We start from the raw sequence: 21,180 nt of genomic DNA, 5'->3' as shown, positions 1-21,180 counted from the left end.
TTAGGCTTGTGCAGGAGAACTTCCATAAGAATATAAGAACCACCTGTTGGATCAGGCCAAAAGTCAGCATCCTGTCCTCACAGAGGCTAATCTGGGAAACCCATAAGCAGAACCAGGGTGCAATGGGTCTCTCCCCATGGACTGTGACTATTGTTGATTTGTGTGTATGTGTTTTGTGGGTGGGGCTGCCATTTGGATTTCCACTTCAGGTCCTATGTAAACTTTTGTTATTGACAAAATGCACAGACAGACAAACAAACAGAAGCAATTCAAAAGTATTGTCTTTCATTATTACACATGGGTTTTAACAACCTCACATAATAGAATGACTGTTTCTTCACCTTCCTGGTGCCTTCAGCACAAAACAGATTATTGCTTCTAAAAAAACAAAAAAAAGCTGTGTTCCTTCTTTGCAGCTACCATCAATTCTCTTACAAAAACACACAGCTCTTAGATGTGTCTATAATAAAGCCACGTAGAGGCTTATTTAACAAGGTCTTTGATAAAGATTCAAATAGCAGTAAGCAGAAGGATTGGAAACAGATGGTTACAGAGAAAAGAAAAGGGAGGAAAAGCACCATAAAATGCACTTCAGAGCCCCTGCTTATTAACAAGATTCTTTCCTGACTAATAAGGTATGTCTCATCCAAATGGTCAACTCATAAAGAGCTTACTCAGCCAAGTGAACTGGAATCCAGTTTCCCCCGAGTCACGCATGCTGGCAGCCACAACAAGTCAAAACATGTTGTCATCCCACCAGCAAGTGATATCAGATATCTGCAGGCCTGATCCTGCCCACGGCGTCCAACTGAATTCAGTGGAATTTCCTCCCTGTGAAATGTGCATAGAAATTCAGCCTCTGCCTTTTTATGAAACACAAGTGTTTTGTTACAATTCAAATAATCTGCAGTGTGGCTTCACTTCCAGAGTTTGCCGCAGACTCATTTCAGCTTTATAGCTAGGGCAGATCCAGCCCTGTTTAGAACGTAACAGAAAGTAAGAATGCGAGCTAGGAAAACTCAAGGTGGAAAACCCAAGTGAATGGAAAGGGTAGATCCATAATAAATTTATCAGGGCTTAAGGCAGGGGAAAGGTATCGCTCCATCCACAGTTTGCCTAGAGTAGAGCACCTGAGTTGAAGTGATTTGGCTGCCCTATCCTGGAAGACAAAAACTTCTTACTCTACTTTTTACTATGTGTCGCACATGACTTCCTTCAATTGCAACACAGTTTTAGATGACTCATCTTTTAAAGAATTTTCATATAATACCCTCATATTATCTATGTCAAAGTGTTATTGATCTTTAGCGGGGGGGGGGGACCTCAGGCCCAGGGGCTACAAGTTGCCCTCCAAGCCTTTATATTTGGCCCTCAAAACTTTCCAAAGCCTCTCTCTCTCTCAATGCCACATCCCTTGTCAGCCCAGCTCTCTCCTTGAGTGCTTTCGCCTGGTTGGAATGTGTCCTTGAGCTGCGATAATGACTCTTGCTTACCTGGAGGGAAGACAGACAGATGCAGGTGGCTGGGAGTGTAGAAACCTCTGGGGGATTTTTTTGCAGCTGAAATGTAGCAATGAAAACGAGGTTCTTAAATTGCTCCAATGGGCAAGTGGGTGGTGACCAGACAGAATTTGAGAGGCCAAAAGCTGTTTAGAAACTTTTATTTTAAATACATTATAGCAGAAGACCAGTGAAGGAAGTTCAGTTTATGAAAGATATAAGCATAATAGTATCGAGGAGAAATCAACAGCACAGTATACATGAGTGAATCTTGGGGAAGAGAGAAATAATAAACAGAAGAACATAGCTGTCAATCCAGAATGAAATTATAGATAACAGGCTCCCATGGATGCATGTTACTAGATGTCAGTGGAGTTTAGGATATGGGATCCAGCAAAATCAAAACAGAAAATGTGTCCAGGTAAAAATTAAAGAAAAATAAAATAGTGAAGTCTGAACTGCACCTGGGGGGGGGGTGTGGAATTATCAGAGCTGTACAAAAAGTATGTGGGAAAGTTATCAGAAAACACTTAACCCAGTGTAAATTATTAAAAGCAGCAAGAATGGAATCTAAAAGCAAAATTTTCCGTGTGTGTGTGTGTATGTGTGTGTTCCAGAGAAAAGTTTCAACACAAAAAAGATCAGAAAAAGCTTCTTGTATAGAAAAGAGATGAAGCCCATTGAGGAGACTTGTTCCTTCTGTTTCCCAGCTTCACATAAAACATTTTCTTGTGAGCTGATTGGTTCCTTTTAATTCCCCTGTTGTTTGCAACTAAAATTGGTTTTGTACTGGTAAATGACAGGTCACAGGACAAACATTGGCAGAAGCAGTCTTCCGTTGTTTTAGGGGTTAATATGACCCGAAGCCTTTTTGAGGTTCAGGGAGGTTCATGAAGGTCACCCAACACTGCAAGTCACATAGAGTAACACATCTTGTACCTTCCTCACACTGGTGCATTGCCTTAGCTCGACTAAGGCCTTGTGCACATTTCTGCTTCTCACACTGCTGACAGAAAAACAGTTCCACCCTCACGACAGGCATTCAGGCCTATTTTCATCATGAGCCAGAGTCTCTAGACCAAAGTTTTATTCTGTTCCATTCCATTCCCTACCTTCTGGGGTAATCACCTTCACCATGATCACAGATATACCCCCCAGCAGAGCTCATTAACATAGTGCTGTACCATTGCTGTGCCCCCCATTTTGCTTCTGGCTTTAATTTCCTGATAAGTTCCTGCTCCATGGAAAAGTGAGAACATACCTTTATTTGTGAAGGATCATCATTGCTTAGTGCTAGAGTGTGTGGTCTGCTAGACCACTGGGTTCAATCCTCACCATCACAAAACAAGAAAGGGTTCTCAACTAGCAGGGCTGGGAAGGATCTCTTCTGCAGCGAATTCTGCCTGTCAGATAAAACAACACTGGGCTATGTGGACCAGTGATATGATAGTGTAAGGCAGCTTCTTGTATTTACCTTTGGTTCTCATCAATACATAACTCAGTGAGAGAGGTTTTAAGATTGACAGAACTCTTCCTCAGCTTAATGTCCAGTCCAAGAAAAAGCTCTGTGGAATTCAAAAGCTTGCTCAAACTTCTAAAACTCATTCTCTCTAACAATGTTCCATTTTTCATAACCTAAGCCCTTTGCAGTACAGGACATTTTACATACTGCTAAAGCACTAACCTCCTTGGGCTGAATAAACCCACCTCAGAAACTCCAGGAAGGTCTTTATTATAACAGTATTTATTTATATCCTGCCTTTTCCCCTGTTAGGAACGCAAGATGCACTTGATAGTTTGCAGACAGCCCTCCACAACCAGGCCCAGGAATAGAATCACAGAATGGTAGAATAGGGAGGACCCAACGGGTAACTCCCTGCAATGGACGGTGTCTGGTTCCAGCACTGCTTTGATTTGCAAATAGAAACTCTCCCCTATTGCCATGCTGGCCTGGCCGGATGAGCCTGAGCGTAATTTAATTGGGGAGAATTTTCAGCAGGTAGCCATAGTCATTCCTTGCCTTTCCTTGATCAAGGAGATTCTTCCCTCGCCCCGCCTGCCCGCTCGCAAAGCGGCAGCAGGAGCCGGCGGCCCGTCTGCCCGCATAATGCGTTGTTTATTAGCCCGCGCGTCCTTCTCCGCCTGTAACTCCGTCGGGCCGCCTGCAGCAGCTCGGCTAATACAATGGCGTTTAATAACAATATTCCACTTCCTTAAACACCACAAGTGAGTGAGTGAGCGAGCAGGCAGGCAGGCCGGCCGGCAGGCGCGGGGCCGAGCTATTCATTATACATGAGCGCAGATACCTAGTTAAATATTTGATAGGAGTTTAGAAAACCCTCGAAGCGCCGCGGCCCCTTTCTGACCGCCGCCGCCCGAGGGAAGGTAACGGAGAGAAGTCAGGGGGGCTGAGGACTTTTCATGCGCGCACAAGATGCTGAAGTTTGAGCCCCGGCGAAGCCCTGAAGGCCGACATGCGCCTGGGACTTCTCCTGGCTGTCGCTGGCCGCCGAGCGGTGCGCTGCAGAGCCAACCTCCTTCCCTTGAATCCGGTGCTTTGCTGAGGAGGAAGCGGGAGAGGAGACCGCGCCATCTGGGCGTCGTGGATGTCGCAGCATTTCCAGTTAAGCGAAAGGGGCACTGACTGGGCCTTGGGACCCGGGTCCCCGTCCGCTCCACAGGCTGCGCCCCACACAGTTCTGGGGTCTCTGGGGCTGGCTACTCCTTCTTTCCGCGCTCTCTGTCTGCGTGCTGCTCTGGGAATGATAATGGCCTCCTTCTTCAGGGATGAGCGCCACACTTTGCAAATGAGGAGTTCCACATGCATGATTAATAGAGGCTAAACTAGTCAAAGGAAAGGCCAGGAGGAAGGGGCCGCGCAAGACGCGCTAATGAAGGGGCGACCTTCCAGGTTAAGGAATCAAAGGCAAATATTGCTCTAGATTTAAGTCTCGCCCGTAGTCTATAGACTAAACCCAAACGGAGGCATATGTAAATATTCGGCCGCCGTTTCGAAATCAAAAGGCCCAGAGGTGTTCTGCGGGAAGTGGCGCCGTTTCAGTGGGACCGGTTCAGCGGAGATGTTATGTTCTGGGGATAAGTGGGCATTTCACCAATATACTCAAGGCTCCCGATCAATTGGAGGGAGGGTCGTGGGGGTGCCTGGGAGTCTCCAGTATGAGGTAGGCATTCATCTTCATTTAAAAATCCCAGCACATATTTATGTATATATATTTTTAATGTACCCTTCCTCCAAGGAGTTCAGGCTGACAGGTGTACATTGCTCTCTACCCCCACTTTTCATCCTCGCAACCTGTTTGGCTGTGCGTGTTTGTGAGTGTGTAGTTGTCCTCTTCTCCACCAAGTCCAGTCCAGCATCCAGACATTGCTGGACAGTCAATACTGTATTCTGTTCCTCACTCTTATTGCATTTATTTATTTGCAGCATATTATATCTTTCTCACCCCAAATTATCTACTCAGTGCTACATGGGGTTCCAGTTGGTCTCCCATCCAGATGCTAACCAGACCCACATCTGCTTAGCTTAGCAAGCTGGTAGAGTTACATGTCATCAGACTTATTTCCTGAGACTGTCACCTGGGAAACTGGCCACTGCTTCTTTGACTTGTGACAAGGGAGCAGCCACTAGGAGAAGCAGCATGCTGTAGTGGTTAGAGTGTTGGATTTTGACTGGGATGGGCTCAGTTCAAATTCCAGTTGAGCAGCAAAGCTTGCTAGGTGAACACGAGCCACTCACTCTCTTCAGTGGTTTCACGTAGATGTCAGACTGGGTGCGGAACAAAATCCTGTCCCAGTTTCTCAACACAGCAGGTTGCTAGTGCTTACCAAGAAGAGAGGGGAAAGGCCTAGGGTGCTTGGCACAGTGTGGTCCGTAATGTTGGCATCACTCTGATGGTCTCAGAACCAAATGCTGCACTGGGTCAAGCTCCTCGTGCCCCTCTCCTCTCCCGCTTGGTAAGCACTAGCAACCCACTGTGTTGAGATGCCGGGAGTTTCCCACTGGCCATTAGAATAATAGAATTCTAGAGTTGGAAGGAACCCTGAGGATCATCTAGTCCAACCCCCTGCAATGCTGGAATGTGGAACTTGTCCCATAGGGGGATTGAGCAAGCAACCTTGGTGTTATCAGCACCACACTCTATCCAACTGAGCTGTTAGTGGCTGGGGGCTTCATTAGTGGTTGTTGCCTATCTTCTGTTATGTCTGCATATTATGTCCCCAGAATATGATTTACCTGAGGCCACCCTCCTATGTTCATTAATTTGGTCCCATTAATAAGTGTGACATTTACATTTAATGCTGCCTGGCTACTCTATTAAAGCTACAAAATCAACCCAAATATCTGCCACTTTAATCTGCAGCACTGCATGGCATCCCAGCATCACATGTGGAGCTATATTTGAGTTGCTGGCTGCATCTGATCAAGTCATTCTCTGTGAATATATGCCTGTAGACATATGCAGACCTAGGAGGTGAATTCAGCCTGGAAATCCAGGTTCCAGTCGGAGCACAGTGGTTTCTGGAACCAACTCAGAACCTACAACATTTTGGCAAACTCTGTTTCAATAATAATAATAATAATAATAATAATAATAATAATAATAATAATTTATTTATACCCCACCTATCTGGTTGGATTTCCCCAACCACTCTTTGTGGTTTCCAGCAAAATATTAAATACAATAATTCATCAAATATTAAAAACTTTCCTAAACAAGGCTGCCTTCAGATGTCTTCTAAAAGTCAGATAATTGTTTATTTCTTTGACATCTGGTGGGAGGGCATTCCACAGGGCGGGTGCCACTACCGAGAAGGCCCTCTGCCTGGTTCCCTGTAACTTGGCTTCTCACAGTGAGGGAACCGCCAGAAGGCCCTCGGTGCTGGACCTCAGTGGCTGGGCCAAACAATGGGGGTGGAGACGCTCCTTCAGGTTTACTGGGCCGAGTCCGTTTAGGGAGGAGCATGGGAGGAGAGGATGGCCTTTGGCCATGGTTGCTAGGTTTTACATTGCAAGCCAGGTGGCTTGATAACGTCGCTGACTCCTTGTCATCTTCATGGTCTCAGAGCATGAGCTGAGAGGGCTTGTGCAAACTGAGAAATGTCACCCAAGTACATGATGCTACTGCACGTCCCTGGCTGGAGTGGATTGCTGATTGCATTCTAGATTCCATATTGCATCCCACTCCAGAGAATGAATCCATTCCCAACTCCAGCAAAGCTTTTTAGAGCAGAGCTACAAGTGGTGGCGCTCATCTCTTATGTAGATGAATAATCATTGCAGCATATATTTTAAAAAACCATCAAAATTCTGGGCCAAGAAAGCTGCATCCTGCAACCTGTATGTATTATGCAAATCCAGCACAATTGCAAGGATTTGCTTTTGGGCAAGATTTATTTGGCTTCTGTTCATCATAGAGAGAGTAAAAGAGCTATGTGGGGCACTGAAGATGTGCTCACTGATGACTGAAAATCCTATTCAGATTTTGTCAGATGATTGCTGAAACGATGACGCAGGGCTTCTTTTCTACACACAGTGCCTGGCTACGGCACTTAGTCAGTGCCTGGCTGCAATAATGGGCTGGACATGGGTGAGCATACTGAGGCTCAATCCAGAAAACAGATGAAGGCATTTGGGTGCAATTCTGGGTTTTGTAATGAAGCTGAGGGCATACAAAAGAAAGCACTTCTCTTCTGGATAGACAAAAGAAAGTAGATTGGTGGTTGCCAACTTGGATGGCTTTAAAAGAGGATTCATCAAATTCATGGAGGATAAGGATATTCGTGGCTACTGGCCATGATGGCTGTGCTCTACCTTCACCCTTGGAGGCAGTATGCTGAATATCAGCTGCTGGCAATTGCAAGTGGGAAGAGGGCTGTTTTGCCTAGGTCCTGCTTGTGGGCTTCCTGGGGACATTGGGTTGGCCACTGAGAACAGGATGCTGGACTAGAAGTGCCAGTGGCCTGATCCAGCAGGACACATGTTGTAACTGTTAGGAGGTGAGTCATCTGCTCAGGCAAGTCATGTTCTGGAGGAGGTTGCGCTCATCGTAGACAACCAAGTTTGGAGGTGCTCGTTGATCCATCTTTGTCACTCAAGGCTCCTTCTATCAGTGCCTTCTATCAGCTGCTACCCTACCTGAACAGAGAGAGTGATCTATGGCCTGATCACCTCTAGCTTCAATTACCAGGAGGCATTGTTCACAATGATTGGTAAGTTTCAGTCAGTATCAATAGGTCTGACGGGCTGTGTGTTATGAACATATTGTGCCAGTAGTTTGCTATCTTTGCTGGCTCTCAGTCCATTTTCTCCTGGGCCATATCCAGAAAGTGGTGTTGGGGGATGAGTGTTCAGACCCTTGGGCTCTCACTTGTGGGGTGCCTCAGGGTTCTGTCCTCTCCCCCATGCTTTTTAACATTTATATGAAGCCACTGGGAGAGATCATCAGGGGGTTTGGGCTGGGTATTCATCAATATGTGGATGATACCCAGCTCTACCTCTCCTTTAAATCAGAATCCGTGAGGGTGGTGAAGGTCCTGTGTGAGTGTCTGGAGGCGGTGGGAGGATGGATGGCAGCTAACAGATTGAGGTTGAATCCTGACAAGACAGAAATACTGTTCTTGGGGGACAGGGGGAGGGCTGGTGTGGAGGACTTGCTGGTCCTGAATTGGGTAACTGTTCCCCTGAAGGACCAGGTGTGCAGCCTGGGAGTCATTTTGGACTCACAGCTGTCCATGGAGGTGCATGTCAATTCTGTGTCCAGGGCAGCTGTCTACCAGCTCCATCTGGTACGCAGGCTGAGACCCTACCTGCCCACAGACTGTCTCACCAGAGTGGTGCATGCTCTAGTTATCGCTCACTTGGACTACTGCAATGCACTCTACTTGGGACTACCTTTTTTTTTATTAATAATTTGTATTAAATTTTCCTTTTACAAATTCGCCATCCCAAACAATATTCACAAATTTCAACTTTTTGGACTTCCACCAGCTTTTCCACCAATCATCCATATTTTCTATTTTAATGCATTTTCTAATATTGCCATTTAATATATCCTTTTCAGAACTACTTCTTTTTTACAATACATCTTTTACTCTCACAAAGCCTCTTTAAATCCTACTAGCGTTGTCTGTTCATCACATATGCTTTTCAGATAATCTGTAAACTTTCCCCAGTCCTCAATGAACCTGTGATCACGTTGGTATCTAATCTTCCCAGTCAATTTATCCAGTTCTGCATAGTCCGTAAGTTTCATTCTCCATTCTTCAAGGGTCGGTAACTCCTCTTGTTTCCATTTTTGGGCCATTAATATTCTTGCCGCTGTTACTGCGTATTGGAAAAGTTTATAATCCCTTCTATTTATCTCTCTTCCAGTTATTCCTAACAAAAAGGCTTCTGGTTTCTTTACAAATGTATATTTAAACATCTTTTTTAACTCATTATATATCATTTCCCAGAAACCCTTTACCTTCTTACATTCCCACCACATATGGAAAAAAGATCCTTCTTTTTCTTTACATTTCCAACACTTATTACATGTTTTGAACATTTTTGCTAACTTAACCGGTGTTATGTACCATCTGTATACCATTTTCATAACATTTCCCTTTAACGCCGTACATGCGGTAAATTTCAAATTCTCATTCCATACTTTTTCCCAGTCAGCCAATTGTATGTTATAACCAAAGTCTCTGGCCCAATGTATCATAACCGACTTTACCTCCTCATCCATCGTTTGCCAATACTTGGGACTACCTTTGAAGGTGACTCGGAAATTGCAATTAATCCAGAATGTGGCAGCTAGACTGGTGACTGGGAGTGGCCGCCAAGACCATATAACACTGGTCCTGAAAAACCTACATTGGCTCCCAGTACATTTCTGAGCACAATTCAAAGTGTTGGTGCTGACCTTTAAAGCCCTAAATAGCCTCGGCCCTGTTGGAAAAACACTCTGGGAGTGCCTGCAAGCCCCTGGATCTCTGAGTGTCCTCTGGTACGCGCAGCTCTGGAAAAGGCATCTCCCTTCTCTTCCAGTGCACTTCTAGCAACATACATAATATTGATACATGTACACTAATCTTCTGGCATAACACAGCAAGAAGAGTGAGACATTGTAGAGCTAATCTACTTATTTACACACTATGTACAGACAAAAGCATAATGGCGTCCGTTCTCTCCAGCTCCAAGAGAACAAACAAACAAATAAAAGCGAAAGTACAGTGTAATAGTACCGTCAGCGGAAGAGATAAGTGTATTCCTTTCCCAGAGTCGTCCCAGACAGGCATGTGATTTACAACAATCTCATCTGCAGCACTGGAGGAGTGAAATTGCTAACATCCCCTGTATACCTGAAGGAGCGTCTCTACCCCCACTGAGGTTCAGTGCTGAGGGCCTTCTGGCAGTTCCCTCACTGCAAGGTTACAGGGAACCAGGCAGAGGGCCTTCTCGGTAGTGGCACCCGCCCTGTGGAACGTCCTTCCATCAGATGTCAAGGAAATAAGCAACTATCTTACCTTTAGAAGACATCTGAAGACAGCCCCGTTTAGGGAAGTTTTTAATGTTTAATGCTGTATTCAGTTGGGAACCGCCCAGAGATGGGTGGGGTATAAATAATAAATTGTTATTATTATTATTATTATTATTATTATTATTATTATTATTATTATTATTCCCAGATCAAAGTGTTGGTTTTGGCCTTCAAAGCCCTTCTCAGCTTGGGGCCACTGGTGTATCTGAAGGAACACCTCTTCTCTCGTGTAGCTCCTTGAGACTGTCATCCGACAATCTACTCTAAGTGGCCCCTTAGTTGTGGAACGCTCTCCCATCTGACACCTTATTAATGTCCTTCAAAGTGCCATGCAAAGACCTTTTAATTTTCTTGGGCTTTGTAAATTATGTTTATAGTTTGATACTACTTTAAATCTCTGGATTTTAATTTTTCTTCACCTTAGAAGCATATTATCATGGAATTGGAAGGGATCCTGAGGGTCATCTAGTCCAACCCCCTGCAATGCAGGAATCTCAACACATGGTTCCCCATCAAACTTGAAACCATACCGGACTCAGTTTAGCTTTGCAAATGTGCTAGCAGTTTTAGTGCTTCACCCTTGTTTTAATTGAATTTTGCAAATTCTCTCTTAGTGTTGCTCTAGGTTTTGAAGAATTTTTAAATAGCGATATTTTATTAGCTGTGTTTTGATGTCGTTTTGTTTGTTTCAATCCCTGTAAGCCTCCCAGAGAACTTTGGTTATAAGATGGTCTATAAATCGTTTGAATGAATAAGTGTTTCTTTGGCCATTGATTGCTGCTCTCAGGAAGACCTTGGATCCCTGAAGCCCTAGTTTTGCCTCATAAAGGCTGATAGGATGTGTTATAGTAGATAACGTCCCACTTGGGCCAAGAAGGCATGACTACACCACAAAGCCCAGACAAGGAAAGGATGGTTGCCAGCCAAACAAAGAGAGGCCCCGCTGAGTATCTCATCAGACCAAGACATCTCAGTCCATGCTCATTTCTCATGCAAGTCGTTTAACAGGCGGTTAATCCCCGTCCAATCTCCCCCACCCGACACAATCCAATTTAATTTAGAGAAAAATCACACAAAGGCTGTAACATCCAGCTTATCCATTGAAATGCAATCGCTCTGTAGAAAAGAATTAATTTTTAATTCCATCTTAATTACTTGGAGTAATAATCCATTTACACAGACCAGCGCGGTCAGCCACATGCATTCCATCGCTCCGGAGGGCTGGAGTCATGTGACTAATGCCCTTGTCAGCTGACCAGCTGAACTAATCAATCAGAGGCGATTATTATGCCAGGTGCCCTGAGAGAGTCTGGAGCCTTCGATTAGTCCCTTTGGATTGTGCGGCTGCCTCTTCCCCATTGCTCACATTTAATTAGTAATTATTTTGGCACTAAACAGCCCTGTGAAACTGCCTTTGCTGTGATGACCCAAGCCTTAGCTTTGGACAAATAAACCTTCTCCCTTTAATAGGAACCAGGATTGGGACAATACTATTTCTCTCCTCATCTATCACATCTCTCTACATTGCTCTTTAAACTTGACCACCAGCCTTTGCCATTCTGTTTTTGGATCCTCCAACTGACCACCTCTGTGAATGTTTTCCCAGATTCCCTCTCATTCTGCTCTCTTGCTTCTTTGACATGCCGTATTTTGGTTCCTCCAGTTCTACTCACAGGCAGGCTGGTAGCTGTGAATGTGGTGCAGGCTGATGACTAGGGTCTAAACCAGAACTTTCCAAACTTTTCATGTTAGTGACACACTTTTTAGACATGCAACATTTCGTGACACAGTGATGCAGTTTTACTAGCAAACCAAATCAACCCCCTTCCAGCCCTGGGAGGAGCGTGGGGAGCATTCACGTGACACACCTACACACTGCAGCCGACACACTAACTTGTCACAACACACAGTTTGGAAAGCTCTGGTCTAAACTGAGCGGGACCTTGCTGCTATAGTTCACACTGGCAGGCCTTTGCTCTGGCAAGCAGCCCTTACCTAAATTGATTGTTGGTGGGGCAGGTTCTGACAGCCATATCTGCATCCCAAACAATCAGCCGTGGTGTTTTTAAAATATAGATGGAAATCCAGAAGGTGTCAGTGCAGCAACCAGTATGGAAGATGTAGGTTTGCCCATTTTTACTTTCTGCCAAGGCTGCTGCAGGCATCTCAACTATAATCCAATCAGGGCAGACTGGAAGTCTCCAGGCCCAATACAAGGGGGTTGGTTTAGTTCTTCTGACCCTATTCTTCAATTAGTCTTGCCCCATGCTTTCCTGATTCCACCTGGCTGTTTGCCAAGGGAGATAAATCACATACAAAATGTGCTGGTGCCTTGATCCCACATCCCCATGCATGCTGACAATAACAGTGAAGGGTATCTTGTTAAGGGAGGAAGGGGGCTTGTTCACTGCTCCCCTACCTGGCCTTGCCTGCTCCATTGCCCTGTTTGACACTCTTGGGTATAGTCCTTAGAGCCAAAGATAAAAAGCAGACCCACATAGGGTAAAATATGAGAGGCAGACACAAATCTATTCCTGTGACTGCAATTTATTTTCAAAGTTTTAAATGCTGAATTTTAAATTCCTCCGACGTGCCCTATGACATAATAGTGAAGGGTGGGTAATCAATTGAATCATCACTATCATCTGTGACTAGTATTTCCAACAACACCCCTCCCTTCGGAGCAAGCTGGGGGGGGGTTAGTTCAGGGCTGTGGTGTTGGGAGGAGATTTAACCCTTTCTCCACACAGCTTTCCAGATTCAAAATTTCCCCTAAACCTACTTTCCTCACAGGGGCAAACATAACCAATAGCCGAATGTGGCTTTGGATGGGGTGAATTAGATCAGGAAAGTACTCTGTGCAGCATTCTCCATTTCTCCCAGGGGTGAGAAGTTCAGCGGCAGTGTTACAGGGTTTACTTTGCTTTGGATGAGAGACAGAGCCCTGGAGAGTAGTGGTGTCTTTGTAATATTTCTGTTATTTACAGGAATACAAGCTGCACACATTGTGGAAACAAATAGCCTCCTACAGCACCAGAGCTACAGCTGTACCTGCACCAGTTGATCTAAACAACAGTGTGGATCTCTGCACTCCCACCAGTCTGATTCCAGGCCAACTAAACCCACAACTCTCTCTCCTACCTGACTGAGACTTTCATAGAACTCAGGAGCTTGCTCATTACATTGTGAGGGTTTGGTTGTTGCTGTTTTAAAAAAAGAGTACTGTCCTAGTAGGTTGATTTTGGATTTTCTAATAGACCAAGCAGCTCTGCATCTCTCATATGTCTTCTTCTTTCCTTTCTATCCATGCCTGAGCACTGATTTCAGACCTCCTTGCCATGCAGATAAATTGCCCATTAAGGAAAACATGTCCAATCATTAGCTCTCATTGAGGAAACATTAACCAATCATCCCTGACTAGCAACAAGCAATCAGGTTAACAAAGGATGGACACCCAGAGGCCACAACAACACTAATCCCAGGAACTGGTCTATGGCTGGAAGCACTTTTTCCTGTTGAATTAAAACGTGCTCTGCCCTTGCTATGGGTATGTGCATGCAGGAGCAGAGCTGATAAGGGCCAGGAAGCTGTCACCTTGGGTGGCACTGCAAGCATGTCCTTCCCTTCATCCCCACTCCAGGCTGCTGCACAAAACAACTACCTGGATTTCCCATGCATCCCACTGATAAGCCCTCTGAATGCTCTCTGTAAACAGGCAGGCCTTGCTACCAAGGGGGAAGGAAGGTGGGAAGCAGCAAAGGGAGGCTCAGAATGGGCAATAAGGACATAGGGCTTTTGGCCCCAGCCTGAAAGTTCCTAAAGTTGTTTGGGGCTGGCAAGGAGCACCCATCTCCTCTGAACTGTATTTGAGCCAGGCTGCCAAGGACCCTCAGAGTGCAGTAAGACTGGCACCAGGAGGCCGAGGAAAGAAGATTAAGCATCATTGTCCTCCCCTCTTATAAGAACATCAGAAGAGCCTTGCTCGTTCAGGCAAAGGTCCATCTATTCCCCACACTCTTTTCAGTGGCCAACTAGATGCTCTAGGAAGTGCCCAAGCAGAACCTGAGCACAATAGTGCTCCCTCTACTGTGATTCCCAGGTATTCAGAGGCAGAATATAGCCGTTGTGGCTAGGAGCCACCATAGTCTTATCCTCCATGAATTTGTCTAATCCTCTAGTTTGTCTAATCCGTCCTTTTTGCTTGCGTCTGTGTCTTCCACAGGAGAGATGGGATGTGGGGGAAGATCTGGCCTGGTCAGGAGACCCCAGTCTGAGTACATGTTGCGGAGGCACTCTTTTCCTTAATTCTAAGACTGTGTTGTCCCACCCCTGTTTTGCACCTGGCTGTGATAGGTGTACTTAGGGCTTCTCGTTCTAAACAGATCCCACAAACCTGAAACCTGCCTGCCTCTTGTAAGAAGCCAGAGGAGGAGAGACAGGCTTCTCTGTGCTTGGCACAATGCACAGATCAACAAGTGACAAGAGTCCTGGGCATTGACTGCCATAATGCTAATAAAGAGAATAAAATAACCATGACGAGAGTTCGGGTAGGATTCCCAAAGAAGCCACCAATTACAGTTTATGGCTGCAGTGGGGCTGGGGGAGTCAGCTGCAATGGAAAAGATAAAAGCCTTCTGCCTCGGTGGATCAGTCTGAGTTGAATTGGTGGACCCAGAGGGAGCTACCAGAAGTGGCCACTCAGGACTTTTCCCACATTGCATGCTGGGACGCTGGATGAAACGCTCCAGCCCTGATTGCTTCTGAGCTATGTGAGGAGGGGGTGGTGTTGGTAGCTGAGTAGTAGTTAATGCTAAACGTTTGCGTAGATCAGCCACTCTGCAGTTTCCATGGTCATGCGCAATATCTGATCAAAATGGATGGCCGCAATGGAGCTCTGCCATCTAGCAAGGTCCATCTGGTTCCTGGCACACTAGATGCAAAGAAGAGTCTCTCCATGGTTCCCCACTCCCCCCCCCCTCTTCTGCTCACTACAGGGGAGGCAACTGCAATCTGCGAATCTTAGACAAGGATGTTGTTATTAAGAACAGGAGCAGAGAAAGGAAACAAATCAGAGTTTAATTATGATGACCTTCTTCGTCATCAAAGTGCCTTCTGGGAACTGCGGGAAAAGAATTTAAGCAGCCTTTTCACTAAAGGGTTTTTCCCCACAACCTAACACGGGCCCATGGGTCAATTATAGCTCCCTCCTTGCCTAATTGCACCTCACTATGGGAATTCATTGTTTGTGGCCCTTTCCTACAGCTCTTGGCTGGAAAAATAGAAGCGTCTCTGAGGGGGAAAGTGGCTGCACCACTATGTCTGCATTGATTCAAAGGCACATGGAGAATTGGCACCAGTTTATCCAACCTATGGCAGTGTGTGTGTCTGTGTGTGTATTGGGGGAATGGAAATCTTGTGGGCTGTTGCTGCCAGTGAAGTGAAAGTGAGGAGGAAAAGGAGAGATAAGGGGCAGAGGTAAGAAATAGGACCAAAAAAAGGTGAGATAATGCGGTGCAGAGAGACCGAAGGCTAGGGAGACAGCACTATTCATCTGCTTGTTGGTTTCATAAAATGTATATGCTACTTGATTGTAAAAACCAAAGAAAAAGAAAAACCTCAAAGTGGTTTACAAAAATGGGATGCAGTGGGGAAAGAGGGTATTTATTGTGCAGAGACTGTTTTTTTTTTGTTTTGCTGAGCTCCTCCAAATAAACCACAATGTGAAGTTGACATTTGTTCTTGGCATGCCAGAGGAGGTGCAAAACCAGAGGGATCTCCACGTTTGTGGTAAAATGTGCCCTCTGAACTCAAGTTGAAGGGATTTTCACTGAAATGTGCAATAAATTTGTGCATTTCCAAAATCTCAGGAGTTTTAATTTCTAAATGAATTTACTCTTTTGAAGGAATGGACTTCTGTACCAGCACACAAAGTAGGTTTTAAAGGTTTGTGCATCAAAATTTTTACACTCAAAACATCCTAAACATGCTTAGTGCTAGATCAGCTATGAAGAACTGCCACTGACTTATTTGGTGAAATTTGCCTCTCACTGTGATATTCTCATGAAGAAGTAAAAAATGTTAAAAAGAAATTCTCAGACTTTTAGTTTGCATAATTTACTCATGTAAGGCATTTGGAATATTTTTGTACTAGATGAAAAATAAGCATAAAGGAAGTGTGGAAGCTGCCTTATACTGATTCAGACTATTGGTTCATCTGGCTCCGTATTGTCTACCCTGGGTGGCAGTGACTCTCCACAATTTGAGACCGGAGATTTGGACCTCAGACCTTCTGCATGCAAAGTAGATAATCTACCACTGAGCTAGAAAAACCCTCAAAGGGAAAGCTTTGGAGAAGGAGGGATTCTTCAGGAACTGCATCATGGTAATATTCTAATCTTCATAGCTCTGTGTATGCCTGCCTATTGTTTAGCCTTCAACGTTTTAACTATGACAGATTATTAGTGAGAATGCATATTTGTTTCCTTTCACTCCTGAATTTGTGTCCTGTTTTCAGTAAATAAACCTCTTTTGTCATGCACGATTATCCACTTTGCCCCCGGGAAATTCACAAACTCTGTCCTAAATCCACATAAGCTGTAAACTCTTTGGTTTTCCCTAACTTCAGTAACAGTGTTTGAAAGGGTGGGTGGTGCAACAGAGATCCCTCTAGGTTAAGGGAGAATGAAATACTTAGACATCAGATCAATTTGGCTCCAGTTTTTACAGGGAAGGGCTGTGTTATTATTAATATTATTATTATTTAAATTCAGCAAATCAGTGGTGGAGCATTTGCTTTGCATGCATTAAGTCCCAGATTCAGTCTCCAGCATTTCTAAATAGGGCTAGGGAAGACTCCTCAGTGAAATTCTGGAGTGCCACTGCCAGACACTGTAAATACTGATCTACATGGACCAGTGACCCCATTTATTTAGACCAGGGATGGGGAAGCTGTGGCCCTTCAGGTGTCAATTGTGTGGGAAAATTTAAACCTCCCATCCCATGCATGTGGGAGAAATACAAAAGTAAGCAGGCTGTGAAGCCTTTCTAGCTGAGTAAAAACACTTATGCATTTTGCGGCTTACAAAAGCTAAGGTTATACTTTTTTATTCCCTTTTATTTGTGGTCTGCTGACCTTCCCCTCTTCATCCCCCGTTGCACAGAATAAACCACACATTTTAGTAAGATAAACAAAAAGGTTTACTTGCATTTCAATGCAGACAGCAAATACAACAAAGTAGTGTGCAGAATAATTCTTCTAAGTTACAGTAAAATAGAAGTTGGTAGTCTTAGCTAACATGGCTGAAAGCACAAACTCTAGCCATGCCCATCTGGTCAGCTTGGAAGCATGGTGGAAAGAGAGAGTCTCCTCACAGATGGAAGGAAATATAAAGGATTGTCTTACTTGTTACATCAGTGATGGCCAAACTTGGCCCTCCAGCTGTTGTTGGACTACAACTCCCATCATCCCTAGCTAACAGGACCAGTGGTCAGGGATGAGGGGAACTGTAGTCCCAAAACAGCTGGAGGGCCACCCAGAGGTAGCAAAGGAAGTGGCCATGCGCAGAGGGTCCTCTCTAGGAAGTTTAAGAACTCTGTGTACTAGCCCTGTGCTTGTCTGGCAAAACATGCATTTGTGATTTGGCTGCAAACCCCACAAATTGGACTCCAGTGCCCATCCTCCCTCACCACTGGCCATGCTGACTGGGGCTGATGGAAGTTGGCATTCAGAAAGGTCTGGAGGGCCTGGATAGCTCAGTTGGTTGAAGTGTGGTGCTGATAACACCAAGGTTGCAGGTTCAATCTCCATATGAGACAGTTGCATGTTCCTGCATTGCAGGGGGTTGGACTAGATGAATCTCAGAGTCCCAACTCTGCAGTTCTATAATTCTATGAAGTCCCTGTCCCCTGATTTAGATGCTTTTATTCTGCTTCCCCAGCTAAAAGCCATTAAAGCCAGCTTACAGTTTAGTTAATATTGGTTTACTGCTCCTGGAAGTGAAAGTTCATTGAGCGACGCAGGATGAGGTGCCAATGTAAAAACTCCATACTCCTATTGTTTTAAAAGTCACCCTTGGGCTGGATCAGCTGCTGGATCAATGAGAGCTACATTTCCAATATTTGCTTAATTTCTGTTTGCGTCTGATTTCTAGATGACTGCTCCAAAAGAGGGGAGAAGTTCCAACTTAGCAAGGACAGAATGAAGAGATGCACCACATTTAAGGGCCTCATTTTAGAATGGCTAGGGAACCTGTGGCCCTGCAGACATTTTTGAATTACGGCTCCTATCATCCCTGACCATTGGTCATGCTGGCTACAGCTGCTGGGAGCTGAAATTCTGCAGCAACAGGAGGTCTGCAGGCTCCCTAGCCTGGTTCAGGAGGGAAAATCTTTCCCCTTCCTGTCTTGGATGCAGAAGAGGCTCCATGAAGCTCTTTCTCCATAGCCTGGCATTCCACCTGACAGTTTCATAAACCAGACTTCCTTCCATTCACTTGATGTCCAATCTCCTGGCAAGAGCAAGTGACACGGATGCCAGTGATGTGCAGGACATCTGACCTTCTCACACAACCTTGGGCAGACAGACCTCTTCTGTGGCCCTTGTGAAAGCCAAGAATGCAAGACTAGGCTGAGTGAAGAGGGCGGCCTAGTTACGCATTGAAGCCTCTGCAGACACTCCAGCCAGCATCCTCTGCGGCTCTTCAGTAAGAGGGAGAGCTGGGGAAATTGAAAGTGATCTCCCCAATCTGTATTAATTAGAGTCTATTAACTCATCAGAGCGCACACAGGCGGCTGCACGGGCCGCTTCTCCCATGAAGGGAGCTGCCACCACCATCTATTGGCAGAGGGGGGAGCTGAGCTGGAAGGAGAGCACTCGTGGTCATGTTCAGGACAGGACCTTGCTCTCAGGTAGAGGCAAGCTGGACATAAAGCCCCTAGGTGGACTGCAGTGGGGTGGAGAGGAGCCTGACAGGTTTCATTGCCCTATTGCTCTCCATCTCCTGCCATTTGGCTGGTGGGGGAAATGAATGATGAAAGCAATCTGTGTGTGCATGTGTGTATATACTGTGTGTGTGTGAGAGAGAGAGACACAGAGAGGAGAAAAGGAAAGAGATGTGCAGAAGAATAGTAGGGTGGGAATGACCTCAAGGTGTGCTGGTCCTCCAAATGCCACCCAGATGAGGGCAATACCCGAGGCATGAGAGAACATGGTAGGACTGGGACACATTTGGCCCTGGAGGAGTGGATGCAATGGAAATGTCTTGGACAAAAGAAAGAGGCAGGTAGCTGGGGGCAGGGGGCTCTAGATTGTGAATCTGAAGAGTCTCTAGATTGTGAGGAGATTATGGTGTAAATCCACCGAGCATTTTACCAAGTAAGCACATAAGCACGTACGTAGAGACCTGCTGGGTCATGCCAATGGCCCATCTCGTCCAGCATCCTAATGTCACAGTGGCCAACAAGATGCCTATAATCTGGGCATGAGCAAAACAGCAACCCTCTCCCAGTTGTGATTCTCAGCTACTGCTATTCAGAGCCCGTGTCCAGTTTTATGTAGCCCTTGGATTTTTTAAATGAAGGATTTCAGGAACTGACACACAGCCAGAGTTATCCGTCCTCCAACTTCTTTGCTTCTCTTCCTAGGTTTATTTCCTTGCCTCTCCTCAGCTGCTTTAAACTGAGGGTGGGAGAGGAAGCTGCCCCCATTGTTTCCTCTCCTGTAGCTTCCTAGTGCCTCCACAAGTAAAGAGAGAGAACCCTTCCCCATAGAGCTGAGTGCCTCACAGAAGGTACAAAACGCAAGGCCTCCTGAGCAGTTCAGGCCCTCCTTCCTCCTCCAGGCACGATGGCCCTTGAGAGCTGCTCACAAGGAGCTGGCAAAAAAGGAGAAGTCTCCCTGTAGGCCTGGTTCAGGCCCCTTGCAGGTTCTGTGGTGCCTAGGGAAGAGCAGCTAGGGATTCAATCTGCCCACAGGTAACCTCCAGGCAATAATAAGCCAGCAGGGCTAAACCTCACATTGAATAGAGTAAGATAGCTGCCCCTCAGGATGCTGCTTTTGGATGTTGCAAAAGGGCAGCAAATTCTTAGTTATTTAATTTATTATTGCTGTATTTTTACTAGCAAGGGGGAAGGCGTTTGTGAGATTTTCTGTTTCAGGGTCCTCAAGCTCCTCTGCTGGCCTTACTTACAATGCAGTATAACTGTGATTTGCTGCTCTGCTTCAGGCAGGGGAAAAAATTTTCTTGGGCTGGCCCTGGTGGTAAGGAGAGCAGGAAGTCATTTGGGAAGCCACAAATGCAAGCCTTTCTAGAACCTGCCACCTAAAACAGAATCAACCTGCTCAAAAATTTAGTAACAAAGCAGTCAGTCATCTGATCTCATTTATTAGACTATTTCCTAATGGGAGGGGAGCATAGGCGCCGACTCCATGGGGCTTGAGGGGGCTCGAGCCCCCTCAAAAAAATTTTGGGGGGGGCTCAGCCCCCCCAATAATCTCGGGTGGGCGCCCTTCCAGCAGAGCGCCGCCGCCGTCCCCCGCCTCCTCCCCACCTGCTCCTTCGCCAGCCAGCCAGCCGCGCGCCCTAATCGGAGAGCCCCAGCCGTCCCCCGCGAGATTAGGGAATCCCCGGGGGCGGGGGCTCCTGCCTCGCTGCTTCGCAGCACCACCGCCACTGCCAAGGCATTGCCGGAAATCCCGCGAGAACAGAGGAATCCCGACTGGCCACACCTCCCAGCCAGCCAATCGGCTGGCTGGGGGGGCGTGGCTTGCCCTATTTAGGGCCGGAGCCACTTTATTTGCATATTCATGAGCTTATTTATTATTCATGAGCTTTCCCGGGGCCCCCCCAATATTTTTTCTAAGTCCGCGTCCCTGGAGGGGAGTCTTCAGCTCAGATCCTCCTGCAGCTTTTGTGTCACGCACTAAGGAACAATTCTGTGCCACTCGAGAAGCTTGTCCACAGAAATTGGGAGTGAGAACATCATAGCTGCCATGCTGATTTAGACCAAAGGACTACCTAGGCCACTGGTGCTGCCACTAGGCCCGAGGGGATAGCAAGATGGTCCTGGCAAAATTACAAGGAGGGCGTGAAGGACACATTTAGTACCAAGCACTGGTCACCAGGCACACTGCATCT

The 21,180-nt window shown here is 45.9% G+C and overlaps 1 long non-coding RNA gene across 1 annotated transcript; it reads left to right on the top strand.

The window, feature by feature from the left end:
• Positions 1–1,694: 1,694 nt before the first annotated feature.
• LOC308582323 lies at positions 1,695–13,275 on the top strand. The gene is made up of 2 exons (XR_014005625.1): positions 1,695–4,122; positions 13,033–13,275. It is a non-coding gene; the product is annotated as an uncharacterized lncRNA (long non-coding RNA).
• Positions 13,276–21,180: the final 7,905 nt, after the last annotated feature.

Source organism: Podarcis bocagei (genome assembly GCF_964188305.1).
Source record: "Podarcis bocagei genome assembly, chromosome: 2".
NCBI lineage: Eukaryota > Metazoa > Chordata > Lepidosauria > Squamata > Lacertidae > Podarcis > Podarcis bocagei.
The sequence above is the reverse complement of the archived record's forward strand: the minus strand, read 5'-3'. Positions and strand labels throughout refer to the sequence as shown.